Source organism: Parasteatoda tepidariorum, chromosome 12 (genome assembly GCF_982258835.1).
Source record: "Parasteatoda tepidariorum strain Cologne lab strain chromosome 12, Ptep-v5.0, whole genome shotgun sequence".
NCBI classification, from domain to species: domain Eukaryota; kingdom Metazoa; phylum Arthropoda; class Arachnida; order Araneae; family Theridiidae; genus Parasteatoda; species Parasteatoda tepidariorum.
In genome coordinates, this window is record NC_141766.1 from 40,561,739 (window position 1) to 40,580,326 (window position 18,588).

At 26.7% G+C, this 18,588-nt stretch overlaps 1 protein-coding gene across 1 annotated transcript in view; it reads left to right on the plus strand.

Annotated features, from left to right (window-relative positions):
- The window catches only part of LOC107439976 (neuroligin-4, X-linked-like), a 240,396-nt gene that overhangs the window by 122,137 nt on the left and 99,671 nt on the right, over window positions 1-18,588 (plus strand). The gene's annotated exons all lie outside the window — the stretch shown is intronic.

Here is an 18,588-nt window from a genome sequence, read left to right on the forward strand (position 1 = left end):
ATGCGTTTTTTTCAATTTCAAATATAAAGATTTTCTTCTTATTATTTAAGGCAAATGATATAAATTTTAAAATTTATTTAAATTTTTTTATTTTACAAAAATATTATCTATTGGGCAACTTCATAGTATATCAATATTTGATGAAACCCTTTCATATTTTTTCACAAATTGATTCGGTAAAAAATTAAATTATTATTTTAAGTAATTATTTGTTAACTACGCTTGAAATTTAAGCATGGAATTTTATTCTTTTTACAATTTACTTGTTCAATTCGATATTAACATAGCTAGTTTAAAAAGGAGTTTCATTCTCAGTTTTAAGTAAATATAGTTCGATTCTCAATATTGAAATATGTTTTTATACATTTCTGTGACAAAATTTTTAAAATAATATTTTAAAGTTAAAAAAATACAGCCCTTTATCAATAACTCAACATAATGTATAGTTTAAACTTTATTGAAACTTTAAAGTTGACATTTCGTTTTGGATGTAATTTATTTTGGGAAAAAAAGACTATATAAACATAACTATTTAAAATGAGAGATTGATCCGTCAAGCTTTTATAAATTCTTGAGAGCTTTACCACAGATTTAGAGAAAAGTTTTCGTTTTGTTATTTGATGGATTAAAGCAACGGGCGTCATGACCTAGCCTTTGTATCCAGGTGCCAACACCATCTGTAAGAATATTGATTTTGCATCAAAACATTCTGTAAGTATTGAAGCAAAGCTAAAAAAATCTGGTACAACTTCCTTTAAACAAATTTAGCGATCAATGCTTTCCTATCATTTATTTCGTTGGGTAGAAAAGCTCAGGGCTTTTCTAAAGTGAACTTTTATGTACGGCATCTTTAACTTTTGAAAAGTTTACAGAATATGTCGATTTCACACGGTTAGTTGTAAGATGTTTAAAAGATTTGAAATAATTATTTTTCTTATTTCTTTACATCAGAAACAAATGTTGGTATCTTGAAAACAAATTAAATTTAGCAACCTAATTGAAGATAGTAAATAAAATTATTTTTGAGAATTCTGAATTTGAAGTAGGACAATTAATTTTGGTACACCTTATTTTTTTAAAAAATTTATTAGACTGATGTAATATTTGTTTCAAAAATGCTTTATTATCACATTTTAAATAGTTTTAACTATATATTATTTAACATTTCATTTATCATTAGTAGAAATACCTTAATTAAATATGGGTATCCCCACAAAGAATAAAAATTTCATGAAATTCACCATAACTGCTTGGTTACGACGCTTCTACCAAAAAATATAATTCTATTAAATATACACTATTTAAACCAATCATATGATATTTGTTTTCGTTCGTATGGTAACAGAATTTTGGTAATTCTGGTTTTCAAAATGGTTTTTATTAAAACACATTAAGAAAAGTGCAAACCTAAAAGTTTTATCCGAATAAATGATTTTATGCCAATTTCTAAGAAATGAAGTTTTTAATCGAGTTCTCAGGAACTATACAACCGATTTCGGTCAAATTTTGTATTTTACCATGTAAATCTACATTATTACCAAGTAAAAAACTATATATCACACTATTCGCAACTTTTTCCGATTATTATTGAATAAAACAAAAATAAGTATTTAAGAAAAAATAAATGAAATCGTTCGAATTTTTTTCAATTTGCATAAAAAGTTCTTGAGTTATGAGAAAATGCGCAAAACAAAATAAAATTTTAAGTGATCCAAACTTTGGAGAGTGGTCTCCTTATTGCTTGTTAATTTATAATTTTTGCGTATTTCGCAATATCTCGAGAACTTTTTAAGCCAGTTGAAAAATCTTTTACACACAATGATTAAATGTGTAGATCCAATATTAATTCCATGCAAAATATAACTTTAAGTGTTTTTTTAATTTTTATTATTTTCTTAATAATAGTCAAACATTTTTAAATTGTAAGGTATATAATTTTTTCGTCATTTTAACGAATGTACTTTTAAAATGCAAAATACAAAAGTTTTAGCGAAATCCTTCTAATAATTCCTGGGAAATCTTAAATCGTAATTTTGAAACTATTTGACCGATTTTTCTCAAATTTTGTATTTCGTTATGTAAGATTACATTCTTTAAAACGATGTAAAAAATTACATGTCTTACAAATTTTTTGACTATTATTAAATAAAATAAATAATATATAATACTTACTAAAAGTTACCTTTCTTATTCGTTTATCTTTGAATGAACGAATTTTATAATTGTAAGAAAAAAAATTTATTCGATAAAAAAAAAAAATTCTCGAAATATCATGAAATACGCTGAAAGTAGAATTTAGAAAATTAGAATTAGACAAAAAGAAATCAGTTTCATTTTTGTTACTTCATGAAAAAAGTCACATGAGAAAAACGAGAGGGGAAATTTTTTGATATGAAGCATACAGTCCCGCAGTGGGCTGATCGATAAGACACGGTTCCCAGCAGATCACCGAAGTCAAGCATTACTGGCTGCGGTCAGTGTGCGGGTGGGTGACCAGTTGGATCAGTCTGCGTAGGGACCGAGGGTGTGCGGTATTGGTCCTCGTTAAACTGTGCTACCGTAAAGTGCTCAACTTCGCTCGCAGGTCGTCGGGCTACCGAAGCGAGGGTGCCATCGCCTCCGAAGAGGATCAAAGTTGTGATGGCATGTCTTCGGATCATCCTCCGGGATGTTTCCCAGACCGTCGCCAATAGCCCATTGTGCAGCTCTAGTGCGACGTAAATTAACAACAACAACAATGAAGTATACAAGTAAAGTTTATTAAAAACAATTTAATACCGTTGCTTTAACTGAAATTTTCCAACTTATAGTTATTTTATTGATTATTTAATAAAAATTTTATTGTTTAATTAGTTTTATTTTGTTAATGGAAGCTGATTTGCTTTACAAAAATCATACTTATGTACAATAAAAATACTAAATTTGTGTGAGTAATGAATTTCCCCATTGTTTAACTTGCAGTCATGATTGAGTTTAATTTATGAACTGAAAAAGCATATTTGAGGAAAATTATTTTTTTTCTAGAAAACATAAAATTAAAATCACCTTAAATGTTAGAAAGGGCATCAGCTCTTTCTGAAATAAAAAAACTGCCAGTTTCTAAAATTAAATTAAATCTTGAACATTGATTCTTTAAGCTTAAAGTACACCTTAACAAAAAAATTGTTTAAGTTTTTTATTTTAATGAAAGACGAGATCATATGAGAAAACTGAGTGATGCAATTATACAAGTTAAACTTTATTAAAAAGCAATTTGTAACAATTTTACTTAATATTGTCACAAATTGTTTATAGTATTTTAATTAAATTATTAATAAATAATTTATAAATTAACAAATTAAATAATTAATGAATTATTTATAGTATTTTAATTGATTATTTTTTTGAAAGTTTTATACTTTAAGTAGTTTAATTCTTTTAATTAAAGTAGCATTGCCTTACTAAAACCATATTTAAATAGAATAAGAATATTGAAATTGTGTATGTAGTAAATTACTCAGTTGTTTATCTTACAGTCATGAATGCTTTCAATTTAAGAACCGAACAAATAATTTATTTAAGAGAATTGTTTTTTGTTTAAAAAAAACATAACATTAAAATCACCTTAATTGTTAGAAAGGGCATCAACTCGTTCAGAAATTAAAAAAATGTCAGTTTCTAAAAGTAAATTTAACATTGAAGCATCGATCATTTATGTCTAAAGTATACCTAAACAAAAAGAAATCTGTTTCATTTTTGTTATTTTATGAAAGACGAGGGCATCTGAGAAAACAGAGTGATACAATTATTCAAGTTAAACTTTAATAAAAAGCAATTTGTTGCAATTTTTGTAATTTGATATTTCTTTATTTTAGAGTTTTAATTGATCATTTTTTAAAAGTTTCGTAGTGGAAGTAGTTTTATTTTTTTTAATTTAAAGTAGCATTGCCTTACAAGAACCATATTTATGTGCAAAAGAATGCTGAGTTTGTGTAAGTAGTAAATTACTCCGGTGCAGTCATGAATGCTTTCAATTCACGAACCGAACAAATAAATTATTTAAGAGAATTTTTATTTTGTTAAAAAAACACACAACATTAAAATCACCTTAAGTGTTAGAAAGGGCATCAACTCTTTCAGAAATTAAAAATAAAAACAGTCAGTTTCTAAAAAGTAAATTAAGCATTGAAGCATCGATCTTTTATGTCTAAAGTATACCTTAACAAAAAGAAATCTGGTTAATTTTTGTTATTTTATGATAGACGAGATCATATGAGAAAACTGAGTGATACAATTATACAATTTTTGCAACTTAATATTTCATTATTTTAGCATTTTAATTTATAATTTTTTGAAAGTTTCATAGTGTAAGTAGTTTTTTTTTAATTTAAAGAAGCATTGCCTTACAAAAACCATATTTATGTGCAATAAGAATACTGAATTTGTGTAAGTAGTAAATTACTCCGTTGCAGTGATGAATGCTTTCAATTCAAGAACCGAACAAATAAATTATTTAAGAGAATTTTTTTTTTTTTAAAAAAACATAACATTAAAATCACCTTAAGTGTTAGAAGGGGCATCAACTCTTTCAGAAATTAAAAATAAAAACAGTCAGTTTCTGAAAAGTAAATTAAACATTGAAGCATCGATCTTTTATGTCTAAAGTATACCTTAACAAAAAGAAATCTGTTTCATTTTTGTTATTTTATAAAAGACGAGGTCATCTGAGAAAACTGAGCGGTAAAATTTTTCGATATGAAACATACTAGTGATGGAATGTTCTGTTCAATAAATCGATAACTCGCTCCCTCACGAAAATTGAACCTGACTCAAGACACTATAAAAGTGTAGGTGGTGGGGGTGTAGCACGCAATGTCTTAATAGTAAGACAAGTTCTCTTTAACATCCTTTGACAGAACTCCCAGCTGCCAAAGTGTTAGAGCGAGGAAGAAAACATTTGCACATACTATACGGATAGATTGGAATGGAAATTGTAAAATATATGCGACGAACTATCTCTTCATTTGTTTGATATTTATTGAATCCGATAGCATACATTTATCTATATAAATACAAGTTAGAAATATCTCATACATAATTTTAGATTTTCTTGTGAAAACTACCGTTATTTTATTGTTCGATGATTCGCTTTTATCTGAATTTTGAAATGCAATGTTAGTGAACTAATATATTTCAAATCTATAAATTTAATAGAATAATAAATATGTATCGATTTCAATAACATAAGCTAATTTATGCAGTATCTAAATTATAACTGTTTCATATCCAATATTTAAGATATTTGGGGTTTTATTTTGTTACATTGGTTAATTTATGCAGTATCTAAGTTAGAACTGTTTTGTATCACATATATTTACGTTATATTGGAAAAAAATACTACATTATTGAGACCAAATTTTACGTACATCATTCATATTTTTTTATTTTGTTATAGAGGATGATTTTAAAAACTCTCCAATAGGAATTTTGAAATGTAGTGTTAATTAACTGGTATAATTCAAATCTGTAAATCTAGTAGATTAATTAATATGTATCAACTTTAATAATATAAGCTAGTTTATGCAATTTGCCAAGTAGAATTTTTTATCTTTAATATTTAAGACATTTGAGGGAAACTACCACATTATTGATTGCGAACTTCAAATACATCACCTATATTATTTTATTTTGTTTTAGATGATTCATTTAAAATCTCGTCAATATCAATTTTGAAATGTAGTGATAGTTGACTATTGTATTTCAAAAGCAAGTGCAATAAATTAATAAATATTAATTTACTTCAAACTATAATCTAATTTATGCAATATATCAATTAGAATTGCGTATATCAAAAATTTTAGGCATTTAGATGAATCTGTCACATTATTGAATACATATTTTAATTGTATCATTAATAATTATTTATTTTTTTATAGATGATGCATTCGAAATCTACTTTTCGTGAATTTTAAAATGTAGTGCTAGTACACTAGCACATTTCAAATCAGAAATTTAATATATTAATAAATATTCACTGTATTCAATTATATTAATTAATTTAAACCAAAAATGCAGGTTGGAAATATATATATTCATTATTTTAGACTTTTTTTGGAAACCACAGCATATTTTGGTTTAATTCAGATGATACACTCAAAAAATATTTCCAATGTAATAAATGTTAATTTGTATATTTCAAGTCTATGGGTTTCCATAGTCTATATAGTTCATAGATTAAAAAACACTTATCAACTTCATTAACATGCAGCATTTCATTTCCTGTATTTTACAGTAAATGCAGGCTAAAATTATTTAATTCTAATATTTTTTACATTATTTTGAAAATTTTCACATTTTCTTTTTTACATTATTACAGATGGTGCTCTAAAAATTTCCTCCAAATTCATCTTGAAATGTATTTTGAGTTGACTGCTATAATTCGAATTCTTAAATATAATAGATTAATATTATTTCTTTAATAAAAGCATTAACATAAATAATTTATTATTTTATAATATATGACACACTCAAATAGTATTATCTGTTAACTAGCACATTTAAAATCTATAAATTTAATAAATTAAAAGAGTTTTATCTGCTTATAATTGTAGTTATAGAATTTTTATATAAAACTTATATACAGAATATACAGATACATATATGTATATATAGAATAAATAAGATAGAATTATTTATATACAAATTTAAATTAAATGAAGGAACTTGGTACACTCTAAAATACATTACTGATCCATCATACATATTATATTATATATATATATATACATATATATATATATATATATATATATATATATATATATATATATATATATATATATATATATATATATATATATATATATATATATATATATATATATATATATATATATATATATATATATATATATATATATATATATATATATATATATATATATATATATATATATATTTCGAATTCATAATAGCTGTTATTCATGAATCATTATCTCTGCCTATAAATTCCTCCACAAAAAAATATTACGAGTTTTAAAAAGTCGTGAAAGTCTACCACTTAGAAAACGCATAAAAATCATGCTTAATTCTGTTTAACCTAATTTCAAACAAAACATTTGAGAAATATTAAACTAAAAAGTTTTAAATATTATTGGTTTCAAAATCCATGACGAATTTTTTTGTTAATGCGATTTGCAGTTTAGATACATCATAAACATATATAAATACATCTAATATAAAGAACAAGAGGAATTGAAAGTTGAAATACTCAAATGCAAACTAAAATAGAAATATTAGATCTTTCCTAATTATAATTTCTTCAGCATTTAATTGAATATGTTAATATTAAACAAATATTACAATGCTATGCGTTTTATTATTACATTTTACTGCATTATTTAAGTCTAATAACAGCAGTTTGGTAGAACAATGAAAGGTAAGTGGTTTGAACTTCATGTTGAGTAAACTTTGGAAAATGTTGAAAAATGCACACAAAAAAGTTCAGGTGAATATAAAATTTTTCGTTTTCCTCTTTCATCCTAGGTGCTTACAAGCATGTTGCTTTTTGTTATTTGTGGGTAAATATTATCATTTCAAATATTTAATTATTTGAACAGTAAATAACGGGGAAATCATTAAATCATTAATTACATCATCTTCTGATTGGGAACAAACCTTGCTGCGGGAACTCAACTGTAGAGAATATTTGAAGCGAGATAAAAAGTAAAGCGATAACCGATTCGCTGAACGTTGAAATGTATTAAATTAAACATATTTGCTCTGGTCATAATTTACTGCTTATACTTCAGCTGGAATTGAGCTACGTCAATAAAATACACTAATATTAATAGAATTAATTCTGAAAATGTGTGAACTGATACAAAGAAATAAGAAAAATGAAAGCAAAACCGCATGATTGTATATTGATATTTTTGCAGTTCATATCAGTAGTGGCTATGTTGCAACAAGCTTAAGCATTATTTAACACTGGAAGTGACAAAACTTTTAATGAAATCTGATTTAGGCGCTACACTGCAAGGAAATGATTATTCAGATTTTCCGAAACTTTCTTCGTTTGTGAAGAAACCGTTTCTTGATGTATGCTCCGAGCAGACATCTTGTCAAAATGACGATAAAACTGCCGTGACTTCTTTAAGAAATGAATTTCGTCATCCTATTTTTTTTCCAGAAGAAAAAAACTCACAATGCCTAATGTATCTCTTTTTTCTAATAATCACTTTGTCATGGGTTACATACAGATGAGTCAATGTCACCATAATAATACAGGAAAGACAATCAAACAGTGCGATAAATTTCATCTATGCCCGAAGCTAGAGTTAAACCAGGGTTTTTCTTGACTCGAGGCAAACTCCTTGACCACCATACAGCCGGCTTATTTTGTTACGTTATTTTCGATAGTCTAGTCTTCATGCTATTTTTATTCTACTTAACAATCTCCCGCAATGCATTACGATGAGATTTCGATTTGAAGAAACATTTCCTTACATATTAGAGAGTTCCCATTTCGTCACATGCCACGTGATTTCGTTGCGAAATGAATGATAAAATGTAGCACAAGGATTACTGAATAGTCAAAAAGGAGAGCTTTATTTTAAGAGTGTAAGGAAGAGGAGATATCCTAACATCAGAAGACCAGCGTCCACAGATAATCAATCACTCCATAGTTTTATAAAAGCAACCGAAACCGTCGATCAGGATTTGAAGAAAACTTTAGAGGACTTTACGAGTGCATCATCTCGAATTGGCTTTATAAGAAGTGAAAAACTGTTCTGAAATCTACCGTAAGTAATCAAATGTCATGGATGACCCCAGATCTATCTACCAGTAGAATTTGACTTTCCCTGCGATTGGTGAAAGACAAGTAAACAGTTTTAGCTAATCGAAAACAAATATTAGTCAAAAAATTATGTGACATACTAAAAATGCTTAAATTATAAATATGAAATCATCAAACCCCTTCAAAAATCAAACTTTCTCCGCAATGATAGAGATTCTTCTATCATAAGGGACATAAATGAATTATGTTTTGAAATTTGCAAAAATGATGCAATAGACAAAGACAGTCCAAAAGCATTCATACGACATACGGAAGACTTCCCATTCTGCTTCAACTTAAGGCTGGTTACAAGGCTGCGAAATAACACTACCTTAAAAACTGTTATTTTTAAGGAATAAATAGTTTCTCGATCCATTTCAAGTTGAAGAACAGCTTTTTCTGTTAATAGGAAAATCAAAATTTGACAAAATGCAGTGAAAAGAAATCTACACGGGTAATTCATCTCAGATTCTAAACTGGATACAGAAGTTTGGTGGCAATTCTTACTTGCTTGGTAATTGAATCGAATTAAACAATGGATGTATGTACTATAATAGCAGCAAATTATAGATTTACCAAGCAATAATGGTAGCTAAAGTGTTGAGGCAAAAATCAATGTTGCCAAAAAACACAATAAAAATTAACAATTTTGAACAATCTTCATAATATACAACACTATACCATATTTGATACCATATTGGTTGTTGTTGCCTTAAATGTTCGTATTTTCACTATATTCATAGTTTCATGATACTAGTATTGGATGTCAACATACTTCTCTGTTGGAAAATCTTCTGAAGAAGAATAACAATGAGGCTTGGAAAGGTAAAACAAAGTATGTAAAACTATAGATCCAAGTATGAACAAAACATTTAGTTCCACAAGAATTCAAAAGCTTAATTATCAAGAAGTATCTTTACAATAGACTTCGTAAAGCGTTTTTGTAAGAAATCGGTAAGTAATTTTTTTCAAGAATGAAAGCAAAGACTGTGTTAATCCAAAAAAATGGATTGGTAAGCCTTTCAAAGAAGCTTCATTTTCCCCCCACAATTTTTAGGGAATTTTGAAGTGTAGCATAATCCAGAAAAAATGAAAATAAATAGCGTAAGGTTCCTAGTTCGAGTATTGGCATGAAGAAAGTAGGTAAGTTTAGTTCCATAAACATGAAATGCCCTTAAATTTTCGCGGAAAATAAACGTTGAAGTCTACTTAATTTCTTTTAATTTTTTAAAATCTAAAATATTTTTAAAGCTTAAAATTTTTTCAATTTAACTCATTGAAATAATTTAGTTATGAGATTAAAGTAGTGCAGAGTTATGTAGAAAGCAGGTGACTCATTTCATGAAAGCCAAGAATTTTGATAGGAGTATCTGTTTTTGTACACAAGTTGTTCCGTCATAGCTACCCTATTCTTACCACTCATAGCCCTAAGGCTCTTAGAATCATTGTCAAAAATTAAATTAAATATTGTAAAATAATATTCAAATATGGATTGAAAAATGAAAGTTTAAGAGAGGAAAATTGATAAAAATAATAAATCTTCAAAAAAAAAAAAAAAGGTGAAGAGAATGAGAACATCCAACCCTGTTTGTTTGCCGGAGGAAACATAGAAATTAGAAGGCTTATTTCATAAACGCCTCCTAGCCCAACTATGCACTCAAACTGGTTTGAATGCATTTGGGTCTCTGAATACGTATTTCTTTATTTAATTCTTGAAAATGATTCTAAAGATCCACATTAAGGCGGTGATTACTGAGCCCTCTGAATAACATACTTAGTTATGCATATGCTCAGTGTAAAATAGTATTTAAGATAAGATTCTTGAATCTGACCATTAATTAGAAATTTATTTTAAGCGATTGAAGAAAAAAAATACTAAAACTTACCATAAAGCGGGAAACAACTTAAAAGCGTGTTGTGTAATAAAATATTTCGTAGGAAAAATCTGTCATCAAGTTCTAAATTTATAATTAACTGTTGTAGATTTTTTATTATTTTGAAATAAACACATAATAACGCGATCATAATCATACTAGACGAGGCTGTTTATAAAAATAGGTGTTCATTATTCTGGAAAATTAATGGGCTAAAGCTTACTGTAATGTATTTAAAAAAAAGACGACCAACGAATGATGAGTAATAGTTTTATAGTTTCATAATTTTTTTGATGTTAAATAATAAAAAATATGAGACCTGAAAAATAATAATATTTTTTTTAAAACTTTTTTATACTAAAAAGAAAAATATAGTAGTTTAGCGAAAAACTGCTGATACTCTAAAGTTGCAAAATTGTTGAAAAAAGTCATAAAAAGAGTCCATTTTTTTCTTCCAATTTCAACAGTTAATAGCTGACGTAACGCTTGGAAACACAATTAAACTCTCTCAATCATTTTTTCATTATATGTGAAAAGAAAGCAGCAAAAATTTAAAATAATTTAATTAAACTTTTAGTAAAATAAGTTAACTAACTTAACTGAAAAAGTACTTTTCTTTAGTCAATAACAATAAAAAATAACAATGATTATAGTCTGTTATTTTTTCTTTGCAATAAATTTGATTATTAAAATGAATAATAAATTAAAAAATAAATTTAAATATAGCAAATAAAGTTATTAAGAAGTGAATAAAATAATTAATTCGTTAAATTAAATAAAATACGATTCCAAATGCTTTAAAACAAGATTCTACATTTTAGTTCATTTTTCCATTACAAACTCTGGGCATTTCCTGTTTATTGATGAACAAAGAATTTTTTTTCAGTCTTAGTGAAAAAAGATGTTCTACTAAATTTAATTTCAACATATTCATTTCTGAAGAAAAAAATCTTAGTAAACTGTCATGTCGATGTTGATGGAAACATGCAAATTTCAACTACTCCAGGTGCGTTATCTTAAGTAATTCCAGAAGAAAATACCAATCATGGATATTAACGGAAATTATTGTTTACAGAAGCCAGTTTACAGAATCCAGTTTACAAGCCAGACCAAAGAGAAAACTTGAAAATGATAAAGCTGACATCCACAAGGCATAAATCAAGGGTATGAACTGACTATTCTTAGGTGATAAATATTCACAAAACTGACATTTCAAATGAATGAGCTAAGTTGGAATAATAAGCAAGCAAAGTATTAGCATGAAAATGGCAGGAAAATCAAAGTTCAATGTGCGTGATAATAATTTGAAAAACATTCAAAGTAGCAAAAAAGAAGATGGATTTGGCATGTTTGGATACAACTGTTATGTTAATGAATTATTTACAAGAGAAAGCGTCTTAACGTAAGTTTTAATTTTATGCAAATGTCTTTATCGATTTAGAAATGTGAAGGGTTGCATACGAAACTTCCTCGTTTTATGAAGAAATAGATTAGCAGATGATGATTTGTGAACGGTATTATGAAAGGGGTAATTATTTTAACTTTGTTAATGCAGTGAAAATTCTCTTGGATCAGCAGTTAACGGTAAGCAACCCTTCTCATTTTTAAGATGATTTAGTTTAAAAAGAAAGTATTTTTACAAAGTTGAAATTTACCTTGCTATTTTTTTTAATTAGATGTATATTCCATAAAATTCTTGTTTTAAGCATTATGCAAATTTCGCTCCTTCTAAAAAACTTAAATGAAAAATTTCTAACATTTTAACGCTAGTTATCACAACCTCTTAGAATTTTTTTTTTTCAAAGGAGAGGGTTAGATTTTTATTTAGATGTTTAAAACTAGGGGATTTTTTAAATATTCTGTGCGTTAATAAATGAATAATGCTAGTATATAATTCTATATCTAGAAAATTGTTGAGTCCAAATATTATTCATAAGTTTGAAAAATACCAGAGAAGTTAGTTAGAAGATAGTTACAGTGAAATAGTAACAGTATTTTTCAGGTATCTTGAATTTTCAAGATTTAAAATCTACTCTTTTTTGTATTTCTTTTTCAGCTTATAAAAATGCCAGTTTATTCGTAATAGTTTTTTGTTCCAAGTTTATTTAAACCATAGTTAGGACGTGGCCTGATTCCACGTGCCAAAGGCTAGGCCTCTGTTCGGACTACACTTTTAGAGAGCATGGCTTTGTGCATCGGATGCCCTCGTTAGTTTAAGAGTCTAAAAAAGACGTTCGAAAAATTATACCGTTAGGAGCTTGGGAAGCGTGGAGTAGAGGTCAGGTGATCACTACCAAGATCTGTTATCCGAACCATTTGAATTAAAGCAATACACGCATGCGCCTGTATTGTCTTTGTATTGAAAATACATCCCAGATCAATCTGAATAGTTTGGTACACTGCTAGAATTTTTCGTTCTGAAGTTACGGTGAAATAACCGACAGCAGTCCCTACATCCGATTAACCCTAAACCTTACGGTTAGAAGCGTATTTTTACCTTTACGGTTTTGAAATCATTTACAACTGATACTGTTAAAGTACCATGAATACAAAATTATACAGATCTGTTACCATTTATAACTAGCATAGCTTCGAAACCATAAAATGAACCTTAAACGAACGTTAGAGCTCTGTGGGAAATGCGCCATTCATGAATGAATGATAGTTTCGTATTTCAATATTCCAGATTCACCGATTAGCCATCTAAACTTGGAACAGTTTCGTATGAAATTTAACTGGATATAAGAATGTCGTAAGGTAATAGACATTAGAGGTACACACTTTATTAAGTAATGGTCATTGAAGTTAGGTTGAGTTTTGTTTTGTCTCATAAATCAGGATATGTGGCTTAATTTCTTTATCTGCTGGTGCCATCTATAATTAGAGAAAGGGACTACTAGATTTCTTTCTTTTAAACAGCTGCGTGGGGTCGTCATCTAAGTGTGAAAGAGATTTTTTTTCTAATAGTCCAGGATCAGCAATAAGGAAGATCAGGACACTAGAAACTCTTTTTGTGTTAAAAGTTTGAACCAAATATTGCGGAGTTCCAATGGTGTGCTAAAATAATAACGCTGCTTGGTTTTAACCTATCAGATTGGCTCATTCGATATAATATGTTATCAGCTGACAGGAAATAAGTGGCTTGATAATGTGGGCTTAGTTGACGCGGATAAAATTATGGCTGTTTAATCCAATTAGGTGAAAATATTCAATAAACGTTGTTTTTCTCACACATAACTGTTTGAACATGATTGATTATTATGGTTATTTTACTTTTTAGTGTTGTCATTTAACCATTTTTACCGAGAAATTTCTAAATGGGTAGTGACGCTCTAGTACGTCTTTAACAACCAAACAATTAAGATTGAAAAAATTGTACGCGAAACGTCTTGCAAAAAAGTGAAATGCATGAAAACTTTTTTATGATCATAATCAGGAACTAAATATATTTAAAATCACGAGGTCGTAAGTTTGTAGTCCAGCTTTTCTAAGAAAAATGTTGTTTAATTCATCCCCAGAAGGAAATCTGTAGAAACAACTCACTTAATAGCACAAGTTACACCACGAAACAATTTATTTCATAATCAGTTCAGTGCTAGTGTTTGCTTACTAAATTTGTGGACCCTTGTAGATCAAATATAAAATTTAGATTAGAAAATTCAAGTTAAAAATGAGTTTATTAATTTCAATTTGGAAAGGAAACTCAAATCCAGTAGGGTTAATTAGTTAGCAGTCAAGTTAAAAGAGGTAACGACCCCAAAAATGCTGATTTGTGACTAAAATTTATTAACTAAGAGGAATCAACAACATACATGAACAATATCTTTTGTCTCACATCAATTAAAAATATAATAAATTTATAATTTTTCTGTTAGATTTAAAATATAATTTCATTACATTTGACATTTGGATAATTTATATTAATTCAAATTTTTATTTGTATCATGATAATTTTTCTTCTTCTTTTCAATTGTAAATTTTTGTTGTCTAGTAAAAATATTTATCTCATAGAGTAATTACAATAGTTAAATGTTTTAATATTAATTAAATTTTTTAAATATATAATATTCGAACATAAATATATTTTTTTATTTACCTTAGAAAACTAATGTATTATTTTTTCACTAGAAAAGAAATAGAATAAATAGTTAATTTAATAAAATCAAGCGTAAAATTTAATCAAATCTAATTTATCATATGTTGTCTTGAATTTAATAATAGATAATTCATAGTTCATTTTGAAGTAAATTTCAGAAACATTGTTATAATTATTGATATTTTCTAGCTTTTTCACTTGAATAAATGAATTAATTTAATTATTATACACATTAAAATCAGCACAGATAGTCATTAGCACTTGGAAAGTTTTTCTAGTGAATATCAAATAAAAATTATTCATAACGATACATTATCTGATTTTTTAAAATTATATGCTATATTATTTTATAATGAATAAATTACTTTAGCCATACATTTCAGCAATAGGGCATTCACAGCAATATATTAAATTTTCATTTTTTTATATATTAAAAGAAGTTTATAATATGCTTTTCGTATTTCTTTTTTTGATTTATTTATTGAAATTACATACATTTGCTGACTTGTGTGCTCAATATAGGCTTATAAGTCATTGTCAAGTAGAAAATACAGATAGAACAATTCAAAGAAAGACATCACAAATAATACATCCAGGGTTACGGCGGGATTCGAACCCGCTACCTCCACGCTTAACAGAGCGTTTGGACCGGTGATACCGCTCGGCCAGGGAGGCCCCTCTTTTTTTGAACATATTTTAAATGAACAAGAGAAAACTTCTCTTTGGTATAAGTATAATTGCTTGTATAGATTCGATAACTAAATGAGGTGAAACAATAAAATAGTTATGTTCATTTTTTATTTGGAAATTAATGTTGATCAATGTCAAAAACAACTTAAAACATATTTTGGGAGTAAAGTAGTGTAAAACACTAGTTGGAAGTAGTAAAGTAATGTTTTGGAGTAATTTCTGTTATTCTATTATAACTGATTTTAAACAAATAGAATTCGTGATTCACTACTGCATTGTGCCATGATTCACTATTGCATTGTGCCATTATGACTTAACCTCAAAAAATTCGAGTAAACATTACAGCTGTACATATCATTAAAAAACAATGTCATGATAGTACCATTCAATTTTTGTATTGTATAATGAAGGGGAATTAGTTTATATTAATGCCATTAGAGGGCTATGTAGCTTTTTCACATCAGCTATGACGTCACAATCAAATATCTAATATGATTTGTTCAATTTCGAAAATATTCACTTTGGGTGACAGGATTGTAAAAGAGCTAGTGCATTAATCTATTTCAATTATGTTTCCAATTAATGTCGATGAATAACATGAATATTTAATAATTTGAGCTATAAGAATTAAAGTGAACTCGCAAGCTGAATACCGGTATTTTTACAGTAAACTTTTAGAAATATTTTTACAGCTTAAGTAATATTTTTATTATAACTTTTCTATATGAAATCCAACTATCGGTATGGGCATTTATTTAAATTTTGGATTTTTTTATTTAAAAAATATAAGTAGTAGAATAAAGTATAAAAATAATAAAAAGTGCTAAATGTTATGCATGATCAGCTTTCTTCTAAAAAAAATATATGTTAGATAGGATTGAAAACTGTATATGTCTATCATTAAATTCGTTTTTTTTAATTGAAGAAAAATAATGCAATTTCTAATAAACTTTCAGAATTATCGTTAATATGTTAAGCATATTTTTGTATATTATTAATAAAGCATAATTATACGTTTTATACTGCACTTTTTACGTTACGCTTAATTTCTATTAATAATCGTAGCTTATGTTTAATATATATCAAAAGCTGAAATATCATATTTTATATTCATACAAAATAATTTAGAAATATGCTTAGTGCTGATTAATGTTTGGACCAAAATGCTCAAAACAATTTTTAAGCACCTTATATAGAGTCAGATTAACCCACCCCACAGGTATTTATAATGTTAAAGCCAAGAAAAAGGATAAAAATAAATTATTGATAGAGATGGCAGAAATTCCGGAAAATTTTTCATTTTAAAAAATACAGGTAATATGAGCGCAGTAAAATTATACCATACGCGAGTTTTTACCGTAAAATTTTATTCCGTAAATTTCACAGTAATATTTATTTAATTAAAGCGATTCCTACTTTCTATAGCAAATATTACGATAGAAATTACGGTTAATCAGATTTTATGCTCTGTACAATTTAATGGTAAAGTGAATTTTACGGCAAAAATGAATTTTACGGTAAAAAGTACTGACACACTAATGGCCGGTGCTTTTTACCATAATTTGATCAGGAATTATATTTCAATGTACGACGCAGGTAAAAGACTACTGTTGGAAGGAGTAATATTTCAATACGGATAAAAAACATTTATGATAACTCAAACACTTCAAAGGAACAAAAGTACTCAACACAAGAAATTATAGGAGCAATTTTAGTGATGCATTGCAACAGCCTACTTAGTTTTGTGAAAATTATGATACGTTAATATAATATGACGTTAATTATAATAAAAATATGATGTTTATACATTTCCTCAAAGTAAATTTTTAAATTTCTGATAGAACAAGGTGTCATTTTTGAATTAGTTCTCGGAGCATTCCTGCTTGATTTCGCTGAAAGTTTTTTTTTTCTTTCAGCATCAATTTAAGCAAAATTATCAAACTTAACGAAGTTTGCTCAAATGACAAAATTATAAAATATGAACTTTTAAGCGCAATTTTCCAGAAATCATACAGTGCTCTATAAAGCCTCCAAAAATATTAAAAATAGCTTTCTGGGGACAAACTGATCCCCTTTCAGTAATTCAAGGGTTAATAAATATCATGAATATGAATTTAAAATATAATACTACGCAAAATAACAATAATTTTCATAACAGAAAACATACGTTATGAATACATTGTATTAGAAAATACTTTGAATTCATTTAGATATTCTTTAGGATAATGCAAATTGAGCTAAGAATAATACATAAAAATAAATTGCAATTTAGATTTAGAATTAGCTAAAAATAATACATAAAACTAATACATAAAAATAAATTGCAATTTGGATTTTGAATTAGCTAAGAATAATACATAAAAATAAATTACAATATAGATTTAGAATTGGTTAAAAATAATACATAAAAATAAATTACTATTTAGATTTAGAATTAACTAAAAATAATACATAAAACTAATACATAAAAATAAATTGCAATTCAGATTTTGAATTAGCTAAAAATAATACATAAAAATAAATTACAATTTAGATTTAGAATTGGCTAAAAATAATACATAAAAATAAATTACTATTTAGATTTAGAATTAACTAAAAATAATACATAAAAATAAATTACAATTTAGGATTTGAAATTAGCTAAAATTAATACATAAAAATAAATTACAATTTAGATTTAGAATTAGCTAAAAATAATGCATAAACATAAATTACAATTTAGATTTACAATTAGCTAAAAATAATACCTGAAAATAAATTGCAATTTAGTTTCAGAATTAGCTAAAAATAATACATGAAAATAAATTACAATTTAGTTTTAGCTAAAAATAATACATAAAAAGAAATTATAATTTAGATTTAGAATTAGCTAAAAATAGTACATAAAAATTAATTACAATTTAGATTTAGAATTGGCTAAAAATAGTACATAAAAATAAATTACAATTTAGATTTTGAATCAGCCAAAAATAATACATAAAAATAAATTACAATTACAATTAGGAAAGTTAAATTGGGTGGTAGAAATCTTAGTTAGAAAATGTAAACCTCTATAGGGGGTAGAGTTTTTCATTAAAACATTTAACTTCCTCTTAAAATTTGCCTATGGC